The 12,128-nt window shown below is 39.1% G+C and overlaps 1 protein-coding gene across 19 annotated transcripts in view; it reads left to right on the top strand.

Annotated features, from left to right (window-relative positions):
* The window catches only part of TFEC (transcription factor EC), a 221,330-nt gene that overhangs the window by 49,690 nt on the left and 159,512 nt on the right, over positions 1-12,128 (top strand). For 17 of the 19 annotated variants that reach the window (XM_025464730.3, XM_025464727.3, XM_049093837.1 and 14 more), the window contains one exon: positions 11,839-11,935. The exons of the other annotated variants lie outside the window; for them this stretch is intronic. The gene's annotated coding sequence lies outside the window, so the exon portion shown is untranslated. The remainder of the gene's footprint in view (positions 1-11,838; positions 11,936-12,128) is intronic. 19 annotated transcript variants of the gene reach the window in all.

The raw sequence follows: 12,128 nt of genomic DNA, 5'->3' as shown, positions 1-12,128 counted from the left end.
ATCCAATTCTTTTCAGGTAGTAAACTGAAGCAACCGTAGACTTACCTAGTTCATTTCCCTTCTCTCAGGATCATTGCTCTCTGCTGCCTGTTGTTCAATGTTTGAAAATATCTTGTTTGACTTTTAGGTATTTAAGGTATGAGTGTAAATCTGGTTTCTGGTCCTCTATCTTGGCTGGCAATGGAACTCCTTGACATTTTTTACCAAACTAAAGCTCTTGCACACATTGCTCCTAATGCCTTTTTTTTATTTTAAAGATTTCCTTATTTATCTGAGAGAGAGCTTGTGAGCACAGGAGGGGCTAAGGGAGAATGAAAGGCAGAGACTCTCAAACAGACTCCCCTCTGAGCTCAAAGTCAGTCACGGTGCTTGATCTCATGATCCTGAGATCATGACCTGAGCCGAAACCAAGAGTTGGATACTCAACCAACTGAGCCACCTAAATGTCATCTTTTAAATTCAAAGTTTAATCTAGGTGTTCTTGGAGATCGGCCCATTACTCTGCACCATCATTTGGAAAGATTTTAATACATGATTTGAGAAAATGACCATAGAGAGACCTATACTTACGTTTGAATTATTCTACTTCCTACATTGGGAAGGAATGAAAAAAATTTTCAAGAATAAATTCTTTGTTGGAGTCCAAGGTGCTTACCGAATTAGCATGGATGTCTCAATGAACAAAAATCTTAAAATCTAGTGAAACAATTCAGAGTTTATTATTACTTTATGAATGAATTGAGTTGGTCATTTCATATTATCTTACACTGGAAGTGTTTGTTCAATATTTCATCCATTAGAAATGCAAATATTCCAATTATGAAAAGTTATACAATAATATAAGAGATAAGTATATTTGTCCTGCTGAATGAAAGAAAATTCCATGGTAACAAGTTTTCATTCTTGGAAACAAAAGAACACTATTAGGATAAGAAGAAAAATTTAATTGGAGAGTAAAAATTTCAAAAGCTAAATATAAAAGGAGTATATTGTCTGTTCAGATTAATGTTAGAAGAAATCTATTTTGAATTTAACTAAGAGTGATCAAACTTTCAAAAGATATTCAGACTTTCTCACACATTTATTCATTTTCATATGCTGCTGATGGAGTATAATGAAATTCTACCTACAACTTGCTAATAGTCCACCGCGTTATTTTCAAAGGAGATCAATGAAATTATTACAGTTTGAATAAGATTATATTTAGAATTTATCATTTTAAAACCTCAAATTTTGATTTCGTATTATTAATTATACTCACCTAAAAATGATGCACACCAAAACGAATGTTTAGCAAATTAAGCTTTTAGTCAAAACAAAGCCATATAGCACAGGGGCTTTATTTCTGTATGAACAAATATAATTTGAGTTTGAGTCACACTCACATGTCTTCCAATCACCCTTACTTTACCTCTGAATGCTAATATAAGAACACAAAAACTCTTCTCATGAATTTTTAAATGTTAGTTTCACTTCCACTTAACACAGTGTTAAAATAGTATTCCCCTAACTATACACTCTACAAGAAGGTACTATTACAATAAAAATGCAAACATATTCTATAAACATGTAGATGCCAGAGTTGTTGTGGTAGTGGTGGCGGTGGTGTTTTTATTTAATATCCTTAACCATGTCATATACAACCATGTGACTGTGGTGGTTTCATTGTTGAACAGGAAAATGGGCTGTGGATTTTTTCTTTATGGCCATTGAATCCAGTTCTGGTGACTCCAAAATAAAATCGAAAGACAAGCAGGCCCAGAATCATCACTTGTGTTCAATATTATATTAGACATCCCAGGAAGTATAATCCAATTTATTACCTGACTTTTGATTTAAGACAGATTTAATTCTTTTTATTATAAAAATAATTCATGCATATTATTGGAAACCTTGAAAATAGAGTGAAATTGAGAAGGGCTCCACTACTCAAGGAAGAGGAGCTTAACAGAAGAAAGATCTTCCGATTAACATTAAGCAATTTTAAGTAACAGACAGAAGACTAGTAGTAAAATTATAAAAGCAAAAAAGAAATCATAGATTAAGACTGAAAAATGTTTTGATGGGTTGAAATGTGTAATAATTTAGATTTTAAAAGCCAGCAGAAACCAACTTCTGCTTTCCAGAATTAAATTTACCTGATGGTGAATCAGGGTAGGGAGGAGGAAATTTTTCAGTTTGGTTTGATTTCTGTTGGGTTGCACATTGGCTGTTGTAAAGGAGATTACGGCATGAGTGCCCATTACCTAGAGGCAAGGCAAAATGCTTGAGGAGGTCATGGTGAATTGCCAAGTTCAGTAGTGTTTCTTGGTGTTCCTTATTGCATACAAGCTGAAAAACTGTCCGGATTTTTGTTTCGTTTAGTTGGATGAAGCATGCAAGGGTTAGGATCATTAGAGAAAAGTGTGGGTTTTTTTTTAGTGTTGAAGTTTGAAGTATCACCAATGACATCAAATGACATATTTAGAAATAATTCTAAAAGTCTCTGTTGACCAGATACATATATATATGTATATATTTATATATACTAAATGAATTACAGGCAATTCTTAGAAACCAAAGTATTTCCAATCAGAAATACCAAGACTCAGAAGCCAAAAATAAAATTATATATATAATATTATAATATACAATATAAAAAATATATATCTAATAATGCTCAAACTTGTGTGTGTGTATTATATATATATACTGCTGTGCTCACCATTCATTCTTAGCCCTTCAGACCTTGCTTCTCAGATCATTTTCTTCCTAACCCCTTTAGTGAGGGCCTGTTGATAGTAAACTTCCAATTTTTATGTGTTTGCCTGAAAAATGCATTTGTTTCATCCTCATTCTGGAAACATGCTTGAAAGGCTTTTTTTTTTTTTTTTTTTTGGCCTCCTCTTTTCAAACCTCCTATACTCTGTCTTCCAGTTTAACTCTCAGCTGATCTCGCTTTCTATTCCAATGGAAAAATTGAAGTCATTAGAAGAGAACATGCAGAGACTCCCAGCACCACCCTACCTACCCAGCGCCATCTATCTCTACACTCTGCTCTCCTGACTGAACCTGGGGATGAGCTCTCCGTGTCCCACCTACAGTCAAGTTTTCCCACGTGTGCTGGTCTCCATACACTTTACCAACCCCTCCAGCAGTTCTCTCTTCTGCACAGTCACTGTTTCCTTTCTAGTCGCCATTCTCATCAGGATAGAGCATCTTCTTATTTTTCCTATGTATTTCTAAAAAGCTTTTTGCCCTTATTTGCATGGCCAGCCACCACAATATTTCTCTGCTTCCCTTTGCAGAAAACCTCCTTGAAATAATTACTACTTAAAGCCCATATCCACTTTCCTCAATTATTCTATTCAACTATCCAATCAGGTTGCACACCACCAATCCACCAAATCACTTTTTTTTCAAGATTCAGTGGCTAAATCCAGCACTGAATTTTCAGTTTCCATCACACTCCACTATCAGCAGCGTGGCACACAATCACTCCTCTAATATATTTTCTTGACGTGGGCACACAATACCTCTTTTTGGTTTTGCTTCTCACATGGACCAGATTACTCTTTCTTAGTATTTTGTGCTTATTTTTCCTAATTTCCCTAACCAGTTGAAATTTCCCTAGTGAACCCTTGGTCCATTTCTTTTTTATATTGACACTCCATCTCTTGATCATCTCATCCAGTGTTTTGCCTTCAGTTGCCATCCATATGCCAGTGACTCCCATATTTGCATCTCTAGTGAAGATCTTTCTTCTGAACTCAGAACTAAATTATCAATAGCTCCACATGGATATCTAATAGATGTTTCAAACTCAACATGTCCAAACCTAATTTCCAATATCCTCTTTTTTTTAAGATTTTATTTATTTACTCATGAGGGAGAGAGAGAGAGAGAGAGGCAGACACACAGGCAGAGGGAGAAGCAGGCTCCATGCAGGGAGCCCTACGTGGGACTTGATCCTAGGTCTCCAGGATCAGGCCCTAGGTGAAGGTGGTGCTAAACCACTGAGCCACCCGGGCTGCCGCATCCTCTCTCTTTCTATCAAAGCTACCCCAACCTTAGCCACAATGCAGATTATTTTCTCCTCTTCCTCCTCCTTCTCCTCCTCCTCCTCCTCCTTTTTAGTAGCTCAGATAGAATGTTTTAGTCGTCTTGATTCCTCTCTTGCCTGATCTATCAGGAAATTATGTTGATTCCATATTCACAATAAATCCAGAGTCTAGCCACTTCTTACTACTCCCTAGTCTCACTCTAGTCTGAATCATCTTTGTCTTGAGCCTGGATTACTTCAAAGTCTCCTAATTAATTTTCTTTCTTGCCACCAATCTACTCTTATCCCCACATGCCACCATAGTATATTCTCACACAGTGGTCGGTGTGATCCTGTTAAAATCCAACATGCCACTCTTTACACACCCCTAGCCCTCCATTCCCTGTTTCACTCAGTAAAAATCAAAGGTGTCCCTCACCTGTGGGTTCCAGCCACATTGGCCTTCTATTTCTGGAATTCTCCTACCAGAGGGTTTTGTATAGTCTGTTCTTTCTTTCTAGAGTTATGATTTATTTATTTATTTATTTATTTATGATTTTATGATTTTATTTATTCATTCAGGAGAGACACAGAGAGAGAGGCAGAGACACAGGCAGAGGGAGAAGCAGGCTCCCTGCAGGGAGCCCGATGTGGGACTCGATCCCAGGACCCCAGGATCACGCCCTGAGCCGAAGGCACATGCTCAACCACTGAGTCACCCAGGCATCCCCAGTCTGTTCTCTTTCTTTGAAACTCTCCCCTGCCAGAAATCCCTTACCTGCCTAAATATCACCTTTTTAATGAATTCTATTCTGACAGTGCATTTAAATTTATAAACCTCTGCCTTTTTAGTCCCAGTCACCTTACTCTGGGCCACTGTTTCCACAGCATACTTTTCTTATTTATTATGGTTATTATTTATTGACTGTTTCTCTCCATTGGAATATAAATTCCAGGAAAGTATGATTTTTTTTGTCCATTTTATTCACTGATGGATTTTAATCACTAACACAGTAAATACTTTAATTGAATAAGTGATTGAATGGGACATAATTTCATGGGGTACAGGATTCTACATTAGCAGCTATTTTTTTCTCAGTACTTTGAAGTTATCATTTACCAATCTTTTGGCTTCCATTATTATCATTAAGGAATTAGCTGCCAGTCAAATTGTTCCTTTTCAGAAATCTGCCTTTTTCCTCCGCTTGTTTTAAGAACTTCTTTTTGTCTCTGATGTTTTGCAGTTTCATTATGATATGTCTGAGTATGGATGGTTTTTTCATATTAATTCTGATTGGGACTTACTGAAGTTCCTTAATTTGAAACTCTGTGTCTCATCATATCAGGAGAGATCTCAACCATTGTCACGTCAAATATTTCTTCTACATCTTTTCTCTCGTTCATTTCTGGGGCTCTAATTAATAGACATATGTTAGACTCTATTTTCATGTCTATTGATTTCCACTCTTGATTCTCTGAACTCCATTTTGAGTAATTTATCCATATATGTCTCAGAATTCATAAATTTTTCTTCACTTTTGTCTAATCTGTTGTTTAATCCAAACTTACTGTCCTTAATTCTAGTTACTTTATTCCTTCATTTAAAATTTTTTAATTTTTTCTTTTTCAAATCTCTCTGGTTATTTTCCATGATCTCTTCTTCTACCATTGTACTTCACAAGTCTTTTTAAGTTACTTAAGTTTATCAAGTAAACTAATTTTGCAGGCTTCTTATGATTATAAAAGAGAGACCATTTGAAAAAGTTACTTGGCAGTTTCCTGATTTATATCTTGACTCTCACTTAATAGTTCCTTAACCCTTCAGTGTTTGGTGATTTGTCACTATGAGCCAGTGTTGAAGCATTAACTGAGAATTTTTTGAGGAACATGTTAAAGTGAATTTGTCTCATTTTTGTCAAAAACTTATATTTACTACCAACCTTGGATCACTTTAATCTACCTTTTATTTTGTAAGCAGCCTGAGAAATTGCCTGCTCTAGTATTACCTCGTTTTAGTAATTTGTCATGGGTATTTCTGGGAAAATGTGAATAAGGAATTCAGATCTGTTTGTGTCTCAAACATTTCTTTTCCTTCTGTGCCCATGGTTCTTGGTCACGCCACTTCGAAGAATGAGAGTAGATCAGATGAAGAGTGGTGGGCAGCAAAGCAAAGTTTATTGAGTGATAGTTAAGTTTTTTGAGCAATAGTACAAAACTCCTGAAGAGGGAGGGGACCTGAGGGGGTTGCCAGAGGAGTGTTTAAGTCTAGGGATTTTTATGAGACTGTTGCCAGGCTCTTTTAATCTGATTAACCTTCCTTGTGCCTGTCACCCAATCAGGTTTCTGTCCATGCTCTCATCTACCTATCAGGTAGTTGTTCACATGGGAAAGGATGGAAGACTCCTTCTAGGGTGGTGTAAAATCCTTTTAAGGGTAGTTTCCTTTAAGGGTGGATGGCGGCACGGTAGGGGTGGGTGGGCAGTTAAGGCTTCTCCCTACCTGCCTTCCTTCCAACTATCCTTCATTATTTTGGTATGGATTCAATTTATCATCTGGATCTAAATTAATCCAAAGTAATTTTGTTTCCTGAAAGTATTTCTGGAAGTGAAACTATATGGTACCTAATTAGAGCTCCTGGGTCCTTTAACAAATCAAAATTTTATTTTTGGCTTCTGAGTCTTGGTATTTCTGATTGGAAATACTTTGGTTTCTAAGAATTGCCTGTAATTCATTGAGCTCAGGTCATTTGCTGGATAGGAGTCTAGCAATTATGATCCTCTAGATGTGTGCAGAAAAGGAAGTGGCCTCTGTGGTGTGATTTGATGGGTGCTGCCAGGCCCCTTTTGACCAGATGATTTCCTCCTCTCTTTAGCTGCGGCTCAGAGATGACTGTTTTAGCCATTTCATAATCAGAGAGCAAAAGCAGGAGTCCTAGTCTTCGGATAGCTCAGGGGGAGGATGGGATTTATAGATATCAGCCTGTTTTCCCCTTAGTATAGATTTGATTACAGGATAAGGTGAATGGCACTTTGGAAGGTTAAGAGCCTAGGGAGAAGGGATTTAGGCCTGTTAAGTTTCCAGGGAAAGAAGAAGAATAGTCTGAAGTTATTTGGACAATTTACTGTTGTGAAAGAATAAGCATCAAGAATTTCCTAACATCAGAGAAAAAAGTTGGAGTGATTATTATCATTATTATTATTATTTTTTAAAAGATTTTATTTATCTATTCATGAGAGACATAGAAAGGGGCAGAGACACAGGCAGAGGGAGAAGCAGGCTCCCTGCAGGGAGCCCAATGTGGGACTCGATCCCTGGACCCCGGGATCACGTCCTGGGCCGAAGGCAGACACTGAACCACTGCACCACCCAGGCACACCAGGGTGATTATTATTATTAAGATGTATTTATTTATTTGAAAGAGAGAGAGAAAGTGAGCACCAGTCGGGGGAGGGGCAAAGAGAGAGGGAGAGAGAGACTCCGGAGCACACTCCCTGCTGAGAGCAGAGTCTGACGTGGGTGGGTCTCTGTCTCATGACCCGGAGGTGGTGACCTGAGCCGAAAACCAGGAGTTGGATGCTCAACTGACTGAGCTGCTCAAGCACCCCTAGGGTGATATTAGAATACAGTTTTATTTGTATTTATTTTTACTTTTTTGCTACAGTTGGCCAGGATTGCATACAATCTATATTAGTCAAAAACATTTTTTTTTAAGATTTTATTTATTTATTCATGAGAGACACACAGAGAGAGGTAGAGACATAGACAGAGGGAGAAGCAGGTTCCCTGCAGGGAGCCCGATGCAGGACTCAATCCCAGGACCCTAGGATCATGCCCTGAGCCCAAGGCAGATCCTCAACCACTGAGCCACCCAGGTGCCCCTATATTAGTCAAATTCTTCCAGAGAAAGAGAGAGGAGATTGATTTTTTAGGAACCAGCTTACATGACTGTGGGGGCTGGTGAGTCTGAAATCAGCAGGGTGTGCCCGCAGGCTGGACACTAAGAGTTGATGCTGCAGTCCTGAGTCCGAACTCTGCAGAATAGGACACCAGATAGGAAACTCAGGCAGAATTGGATCTTCTTTAGGGAAACCTATCTTTTCTTTTCAGGCCTTTAATTAGATGAAGCCCACCTGCATTATGGAGACAATCTGCTTTACTCAAAGTCTACTGATTTACATTCTAATCACATCTAAAATGTACCCTCATAGGGATCCCTGGGTGGCGCAGCGGTTTGGCGCCTGCCTTTGGCCCAGGGCGCGATCCTGGAGACCTGGGATCGAATCCCACGTCGGGCTCCCGGTGCATGGAGCCTGCTTCTCCCTCTGCCTGTGTCTCTGCCTCTCTCTCTCTCTCTCTCTCTCTGTGACTATCATAAAAAATAAAAAAAAATAAAAAAAATAATGTACCCTCATAGAGACATCTAGACTGATGTTTGAACAAATGACTGAACACCATAGCTTAGCCAACCTGACATCACATCATCATCACACAGTCCTATAAATTTTGGTAGATTGCTTGCCAATTTCATTTAACATGATTACATTTGCTAAAGCCTCATAACTTTTTCTTCATGCCTTTAGCAGACCCAAATTTATTTATTTATTTATTTATTTATTTATTTATTTATTTATTTATTTATTAAGATTTTATTTATTTTTTCAAGACAGACACAGAAAGAGAGAGAGAGGCAGAGACACAGACAGAGGGAGAAGCAGGCTCCATGCAGGGAGCCCAACATGGGACTCGATCTCGGGTCTCCAGGATCATACCCCGGGCCAAAGGCGGCTCCCAACCACTGGGCCATTGGGGCCAGTAGACCCAAATTTAGTCATCCGAATACCCCCATGAATGGTATTCATGAAGTTTTTTGTGCTGAGGTGTTGACCTTATCAGTGAATCAGAAAATGTCTACAAAATACCAGGGTACGGAAGAGTGTCTCAGAGTCCTTCATCCCTAGTTTTCTCTGGGCTTTGTCCTTCTCCAGAATCCTCTGTGAAAGTTTATAATTAGAGGCATTGTGATATGTTTGTAGGAAGGGTAGAGACAGAGATAATATGTTGGAAGAATGTGGAAGGTGGGTTTCCCCACTTCTCTGACTACTCCCAGATCTCATTTCAATGGTCAAGATCGCACAGTTCCCTAACAGAAGCATCAAGAACGTACACAGCAAGGGGTGATGTACACGTTTCAATTTGGCAAGACATCGATTCATTTCTTGATTTAGACTTCAGCAATTTCAGTTCATTAAACATGTTTTCTGTGTCTGCTTCCAGCTGGGCAACTCTAGACTGATATTTTTTTCTCTTTCATGTTGTTCTTCATTGATTATCATAAAGAGGAGCCTTCAGGTTTTGAAATTCTCACACTCAGAAAAGGATTCTCCTAAAACATTGTCACCTTTGGTGAGAATGTCATTTGAATTCAGAGACTGCATGTGGGAATTTAACCAACTACTTCAGTGTCACATTACATGGACAGTCAGCTTTTCATTGGGAAATGAGAATTACTACCTCATATATCCTCTGCTCAGCTAGCTCAGAGTTTTCTCTGGAGGTCTGTTATGGCAACCTCTCTATCCATTGGTGGAGACTGGTTTTCTCCTAAAGGTCAACGAAGTACCTTGGTTGGTGGGTTGGCTTGGTCATCAGAAATTTATTTCTGTTTCTCGTCCAAGGCAGTTGTTGCAGTGGTCACCATGTGAGAAAAGAAGCTAGTTCAGGGCAGGTGCTTATCTAAAAGAGATAGCCATAAAGTTACATGCATCACATCCACTCATCTCCCATGAGGCTGAACTCAGTCATATCTCTACAGCTAGCTGCAAAGGAACCTGGGGAATTTAGTCTTTCACTTCATAGCCATGGACCCAGCTAAAATCCAGGGGAGATTTTATAAAAGAAAAAAAAAAAAGAGAAAAGAACAAATACTGGGTGACAGTCAGTGGTCTGTGCTGCCCTTATACTTGGCATTAAATTATCTGTTATTCTTAGTTAAGAGGGGCTTTATTTATCTAAATTATAGACATATGTTTGAGCTGATTTTAATGAAAATAGAAAATGTATTATAAAGAGACAGGGAACTTGAGGGTAGGAATGGAGCTGGACCTCAGGAAGAGAAAATTGTGAGGACCCTCCTTCTGTTTGCATCTCTGCTTCTCTCTGTAGTTCTGACTCATCCTCTCTCCATTGCCGGGCCTCCTGCAATCCTAAGCCACATAAAAAAATAGCATCTACAGAGCTCCTGGGTTAACCTAAGACCATTCAAGCTGCACGCAGCATTTATTTGGCTTCTTCAAAATCCCAGTTCCAAGTTTCTGGGTGGGGAGATCTGATTGGTCCAGCTGGGATCAAGTGTCCACTCCTGTCCACTTCATTGTGGCACAGGGTCAGGTAGTGTAATTGTAGCTGATAGGGCCCAGCAAAGTGTGGAAGCACAATCAGAAAAATGGGGAGGGGGTTCCCTAAAAGGTATCACTACTTCTAGTCTTACCAGTATTCTTAGAAATCCACCACTTCCAATATGATCCTTACCTTTTGTTTCCAGCTTTCCCAGTTTACTGCTAAAGCAAACATTCCCAGAGACCAACAGAATTCATAGCAGATTCTCATTGATAATGGGTTGTGAAGAATTCTTTCTGAAGATTTACATTTTTCTTGCAGTATGGACAGTCTTCATTGCAGAAGATTGTACTTGAGAAAGAGAAAGAGCAACTCTGACGTTGGTCAGCTGGTCGCTGGCATGGTGTTCTGCTTTCCCTAAACCCTCTGATCACAATAGAAAGACAAGGACAAAACCCAGCACAAAATCACGAAAATGAGCGAGCACCTTCCTCTCCTGGCTGGCAGGAGTGACTGCTGCCTGTTTACCAATTATAGCTTTAGACTCACTGTGTTTTTCCTGATGCCTAGAAAATTGGTATCCTACCACTGGATTACTTACGCTTTCTGATAACATCCTACCTGGTGCTGGGATGGTTCTTCGTATCCTCCCTAAAAATCACCTAATACAATCCCAGCTCCTATAACCAGCTCCCTGCAGCACCCTTGAACCGAGGTGCTCTGTAGTTCCTCATGGGATATGGTCTCCCTGGTTGTGACAAGTAATCAACCCAACCGTGTTTGATTTCCCTGGTGCTTGTGTAGTCCTTGGATGCTAATACTTCTCTGAGGGATCTGACTGAAAGAAAAACAAAGCAAGGGGTGGTACCTGGGTGGCTCAGTCAGGTTAAACGTCTGCCTTTGGCTCAGGTCATGATCCCAGGACCCTGGGACAGAGTCCTACGTCAAGCTCCTTGCTCAGCCAGGGGCCTGCTTCTCCCTCTCCCTCTGCACCCACCCACCCCCCATTCGGGTTCTCTCTCACTAGCTCTGTGCTCTCTCTCATAAATAAATAATCTTAAAAAAATAAAGCAAAATCAATAAAGCAAAACACTCTAAATACACATGTATATATACACAGAGACTCTCTTTGTCTCTTGTATCTTTTGTCCAGTTGTACTGAACGTGTTTTTAGGCTAGTGAACTTGTTCATTTAGATGATCATTAAAGAGATTGGTCATAACTTGAGGAGCTCAATAGCTTGTTGCAGGGGAATGTTGTTACAGAAACTTTTTTTTTTTTTTTTTTTACTTAGCTCCTAAAACTTATTAAAATATGGAGGGATCCCCATGAAAGTTTTTTATTCATTACATTAACATAAGGATGAAATTATAATGGTTTGAACTGCTCCAGCTCCCTTTCATGGCTCTAGATATTGAAAACTACTCAAGGAATTTAAGTTTGGAAATAGCAATTAGCCTGTTAATTTTTATTTTTTCTAGCCACATCCTGCCTAACCGACATATCCTTCCGGTAAACTCCTGAACAACTCCTACAGCACTTCCTTAATCAGCATTTAATATAAATCCTTCTCCTAAGGTATTGTTACACTTTATTTATTATAAATTTCCACAGTGGATTGACCATGTAAGAGAGGTGCTTGTTTGCTTGCTTGTTTTTCCAAGTGTCCTACAGGGCTTGGTACTTTATTAAGAATAATTGTTTTATAAATAAGTGGCTGATATCTGGGTTGTGGGGGAAATTTGATGACAGCCCAGAAAGGACACTAGAT

The sequence above is a fragment of the Canis lupus genome, chromosome 14, assembly GCF_003254725.2.
Source record: "Canis lupus dingo isolate Sandy chromosome 14, ASM325472v2, whole genome shotgun sequence".
Taxonomy (NCBI): Eukaryota; Metazoa; Chordata; class Mammalia; order Carnivora; family Canidae; genus Canis; species Canis lupus.
The sequence above is the reverse complement of the archived record's forward strand: the minus strand, read 5'-3'. Positions and strand labels throughout refer to the sequence as shown.